Here is a 6,000-nt window from a genome sequence, read left to right on the forward strand (position 1 = left end):
AGCCTAACCCTAGCCGTCCCCTCCTGCAGACTATCCCTATCCCTCCCCATAGTGCTTAAACCTAACCCTCATACTTACATTGGGATTGTGACCATCGGGATCCTGACTACATGCTCTTTCCACCTTCTAGTCATAGACGTGTAAGATGTCTACTGATATTAAGTGTTAGAGGTTTGATCCCAGCCCTGATCTCTGCACCTTCTACCAATAGTGGTGTCTGATCCCAGCATTGATCTCTGCACCTTCTACTAATAGTGGTGTCTGATCCCAGCCCTGATCTCTGCACCTTCTACTAATAGTGGTGTCTGATCCCAGCCCTCATCTCTGCACCTTCTACTGATAGTGGTGTCTGATCCCAGCCCTCATCTCTGCACCTTCTACTAATAGTGGTGTCTGATCCCAGCCCTCATCTCTGCACCTTCTACTAATAGTGGTGTCTGATCCCAGCCCTGATCTCTGCACCTTCTACTAATAGTGGTGTCTGATCCCAGCATTGATCTCTGCATCTTCTACTAATAGTGGTGTCTGATCCCACCATTGATCTCTGCACCTTCTACTAATAGTGGTGTCTGAACCCAGCCCTCATCTCTGCACCTTCTACTAATAGTGGTGTCTGATCCCAGCCCTGATCTCTGCACCTTCTACTAATAGTGGTGTCTGATCCCAGCCCTGATCTCTGCACCTTCTACTAATAGTGGTGTCTGATCCCAGCATTGATCTCTGCACCTTCTACTAATAGTGGTGTCTGATCCCAGCCCTCATCTCTGCACCTTCTACTAATAATGGTGTCTGATCCCAGCCCTGATCTCTGCACCTTCTACTAATAGTGGTGTCTGATCCCAGCCCTCATCTCTGCACCTTCTACTAATAGAGGCGTCTGATCCCAGCCCTTATCTCTGCACCTTATACTAATAGTGGTGTCTGATCCCAGCCCTGATCTCTGCACCTTCTACTAATAGTGGTGTCTGACCCCAGCCCTGATCTCTGCACCTTCTACTGATAGTGGTGTCTGATCCCAGCCCTGATCTCTGCACCTTCTACTAATAGTGGTGTCTGACCCCAGCCCTCATCTCTGCAGCTTCTACTAATAGTGGTATCTGATCCCAGCCCTGATCTCTGCACCTTCTACTGATAGTGGTGTCGGATCCCAGCCCTGATCTCTGCACCTTCTACTAATAGTGGTGTCTGATCCCAGCTCTGATCTCTGCACCTTCTACTAATAGTGGTGTCTGACCCCAGCCCTGATCTCTGCTCTCCTAATAGGTGTCTGATCCCAGCCCTGATCTCTGCACCTTCTACTAATAGTGGTGTCTGACCCCAGCCCTCATCTCTGCACCTTCTACTAATAGAGGTGTCTGATCCCAGCCCTGATATCTGCACCTTATACTAATAGTGATGTCTGAACTCTACACCTTCTACTAATAGTGGTGTCTGATCCCAGCCCTCATCTCTGCACCTTCTACTAATAGTGGTGTCTGATCCCAGCCCTCATCTCTACACCTTCTACTAATAGAGGTGTCTGATCTCAGCCCTCTGCACCTTCTACTAATAGTGGCGTCTGATCCCAGCCCTGATCTCTGCACCTTCTACTAATAGTGGTATCTGATCCCAGCCCTCATCTCTGCACCTTCTACTAATAGTGGTGTCTGTTCCCAGCCCTCATCTCTGCACCTTCTACTAATAGAGGTGTCTGATCCCAGCCCTGATCTGTTCACCTTCTACTAATAGTGGTGTCTGTTCCCAGCCCTCATCTCTGCACCTTCTACTAATAGTGGCATCTGATCCCAGCCCTGATCTCTGCACCTTCTACTAATAGTGGTGTCTGATCCCAGCCCTGATCTCTGCACCTTCTACTAATAGTGGTGTCTGATCCCAGCCCTGATCTCTGCACCTTCTACTAATAGTGGTGTCTGATCCCAGCATTGATCTCTGCACCTTCTACTAGTAGTGGTGTCTGATCCCAGCATTGATCTCTGCACCTTCTACTAATAGTGGTGTCTGATCCCAGCCCTGATCTCTGCACCTTCTACGAATAGAGGTGTCTGATCCCAGCCCTGATCTCTGCACCTTCTACTGATAGTGGTGTCTGATCCCAGCCCTGATCTCTGCACCTTCTACTAATAGTGATGTCTGATCCCAGCCCTGATCTCTACACCTTCTACTAATAATGGTGTCTCATCCCAGCCCTCATCTCTACACCTTCTACTAATAGAGGTGTCTGATCTCAGCCCTCTGCACCTTCTACTAATAGTGGCGTCTGATCCCAGCCCTGATCTCTGCACCTTCTACTAATAGTGGTGTCTGTTCCCAGCCCTGATCTCTGCACCTTCTACTAATAATGGTGTCTGATCCCAGCCCTGATCACTGCACCTTCTACTAATAGTGGTGTCTGATCACAGCCCTGATCTCTGCACCTTCTACTAATAGAGGTGTCTGATCCCAGCTCTGATCTCTGCACCTTCTACTAATAGTGGTGTCTGATCCCAGCCCTCATCTCTGCACCTTCTACTAATAGTGGTGTCTGATCCCAGCCCTGATCTCTACACCTTCTACTAATAGTGGTGTCTGATCCCAGCCATCATCTCTACACCTTCTACTAATAGAGGTGTCTGATCTCAGCCCTCTGCACCTTCTACTAATAGTGGCGTCTGATCCCAGCCCTGATCACTGCACCTTCTACTAATAGTGGTGTCTGATCCCAGCCCTGATCTCTGCACCTTCTACTAATAGTGGTGTCTGATCCCAGCCCTGATCTCTGCACCTTCTAATAATAGTGGCATCTGATCCCAGCCCTGATCTCTGCACCTTCTACTAATAGTGATGTCTGATCTCTGCACCTTCTACTAATAGTGGCATCTGATCCCAGCCCTGATCTCTACACCTTCTACTAATAGTGGTATCTGATCCCAGCTCTGATCTCTGCACCTTCTACTAATAGAGGTGTCTGATCCCAGCCCTGATCTCTGCTCTCCTAATAGGTGTCTGATCCCAGCCCTCATCTCTACACCTTCTACTAATAGTGGGGTCTGATCTCTACACCTTCTACTAATAGTGGTGTCTGATCCCAGCCCTCATCTCTGCACCTTCTACTAATAGAGGTGTCTGATCCCAGCCCTCATCTCTGCACCTTCTACTAATAGTGGTGTCTGATCCCAGCCCTCATCTCTGCACCTTCTACTAATAATGGTGTCTGATCCCAGCTCTGATCTCTGCACCTTCTACTAATAGTGGTGTCTGATCCCAGCCCTCATCTCTGCACCTTCTACTAATAGTGGTGTCTGATCCCAGCCCTCATCTCTGCACCTTCTACTAATAGTGGTGTCTGATCCCAGCCCTCATCTCTGCACCTTCCACTAATAGAGGTGTCTGATCCCAGCCCTGATCTCTGCACCTTCTACTAATAATGGTGTCTGATCCCAGCTCTGATCTCTGCACCTTCTACTAATAGTGGTGTCTGATCCCAGCCCTGATCTCTGCATCTTCTACTAATAGTGGTGTCTGATCCCAGCCCTCATCTCTGCACTTCTACTAATAGTGGGGTCTGATCCCAGCCCTGATCTCTGCACCTTCTACTAATAGTGATGTCTGATCTCTGCACCTTCTACTAATAGTGGCATCTGATCCCAGCCCTGATCTCTACACCTTCTACTAATAGTGGTCTCTGATCTCTGCACCTTCTACTAATAGAGGTGTCTGATCCCAGCCCTGATCTCTGCTCTCCTAATAGGTGTCTGATCCCAGCCCTCATCTCTACACCTTCTACTAATAGTGGGGTCTAATCTCTACACCTACTAATAGTGGTGTCTGATCCCAGCCCTCATCTCTGCACCTTCTACTAATAGTGGTGTCTGATCCCACCTCTGATCTCTGCACCTTCTACTAATAGTGGTGTCTGATCCCAGCCCTCATCTCTGCACCTTCTACTAATAGTGGTGTCTGATCCCAGCCCTCATCTCTGCACCTTCCACTAATAGAGGTGTCTGATCCCAGCTCTGATCTCTGCACCTTCTACTAATAGTGGTGTCTGATCCCAGCCCTGATCTCTGCACCTTCTACTGACAGTGGTGTCTGATCCCAGCCCTGATCTCTGCACCTTCTACTGATAGTGGTGTCTGATCCCAGCCCTGATCTCTGCACCTTCTACTGATAGTGGTGTCTGATCCCAGCCCTGATCTCTGCACCTTCTACTAATAGTGGTGTCTGATCCCAGCCCTGATCTCTGCACCTTCTACTAATAGTGGTGTCTGACCCCAGCCCTGATCTCTACACCTTCTACTAATAGTGGCATCTGATCCAAGCCCTGATCTCTACACCTTCTACTAATAGTGGTGTCTGATCCCAGCCCTCATCTCTGCACCTTCTACTAATAGTGGTGTCTGATCCCAGCCCTCATCTCTGCACCTTCTACTAATAATGGTGTCTGATCCCAGCTCTGATCTCTGCACCTTCTACTAATAGTGGTGTCTGATCCCAGCCCTCATCTCTGCACCTTCTACTAATAGTGGTGTCTGATCCCAGCTCTGATCTCTGCACCTTCTACTAATAGTGGTGTCTGACCCCAGCCCTGATCTCTGCTCTCCTAATAGGTGTCTGATCCCAGCCCTGATCTCTGCACCTTCTACTAATAGTGGTGTCTGATCCCAGCCCTCATCTCTGCACCTTCTACTGATAGTGGTGTCTGATCCCAGCCCTCATCTCTGCACCTTCTACTAATAGTGGTGTCTGATCCCAGCCCTCATCTCTGCACCTTCTACTAATAGTGGTGTCTGATCCCAGCCCTGATCTCTGCACCTTCTACTAATAGTGGTGTCTGATCCCAGCATTGATCTCTGCATCTTCTACTAATAGTGGTGTCTGATCCCACCATTGATCTCTGCACCTTCTACTAATAGTGGTGTCTGAACCCAGCCCTCATCTCTGCACCTTCTACTAATAGTGGTGTCTGATCCCAGCCCTGATCTCTGCACCTTCTACTAATAGTGGTGTCTGATCCCAGCCCTGATCTCTGCACCTTCTACTAATAGTGGTGTCTGATCCCAGCATTGATCTCTGCACCTTCTACTAATAGTGGTGTCTGATCCCAGCCCTCATCTCTGCACCTTCTACTAATAATGGTGTCTGATCCCAGCCCTGATCTCTGCACCTTCTACTAATAGTGGTGTCTGATCCCAGCCCTCATCTCTGCACCTTCTACTAATAGAGGCGTCTGATCCCAGCCCTTATCTCTGCACCTTATACTAATAGTGGTGTCTGATCCCAGCCCTGATCTCTGCACCTTCTACTAATAGTGGTGTCTGACCCCAGCCCTGATCTCTGCACCTTCTACTGATAGTGGTGTCTGATCCCAGCCCTGATCTCTGCACCTTCTACTAATAGTGGTGTCTGACCCCAGCCCTCATCTCTGCAGCTTCTACTAATAGTGGTATCTGATCCCAGCCCTGATCTCTGCACCTTCTACTGATAGTGGTGTCGGATCCCAGCCCTGATCTCTGCACCTTCTACTAATAGTGGTGTCTGATCCCAGCTCTGATCTCTGCACCTTCTACTAATAGTGGTGTCTGACCCCAGCCCTGATCTCTGCTCTCCTAATAGGTGTCTGATCCCAGCCCTGATCTCTGCACCTTCTACTAATAGTGGTGTCTGACCCCAGCCCTCATCTCTGCACCTTCTACTAATAGAGGTGTCTGATCCCAGCCCTGATATCTGCACCTTATACTAATAGTGATGTCTGAACTCTACACCTTCTACTAATAGTGGTGTCTGATCCCAGCCCTCATCTCTGCACCTTCTACTAATAGTGGTGTCTGATCCCAGCCCTCATCTCTACACCTTCTACTAATAGAGGTGTCTGATCTCAGCCCTCTGCACCTTCTACTAATAGTGGCGTCTGATCCCAGCCCTGATCTCTGCACCTTCTACTAATAGTGGTATCTGATCCCAGCCCTCATCTCTGCACCTTCTACTAATAGTGGTGTCTGTTCCCAGCCCTCATCTCTGCAC

This window comes from Taudactylus pleione, unplaced genomic scaffold, assembly GCF_031769625.1.
Source record: "Taudactylus pleione unplaced genomic scaffold, aTauple2 ptg000913l, whole genome shotgun sequence".
In the NCBI taxonomy this organism is placed as follows: domain Eukaryota; kingdom Metazoa; phylum Chordata; class Amphibia; order Anura; family Myobatrachidae; genus Taudactylus; species Taudactylus pleione.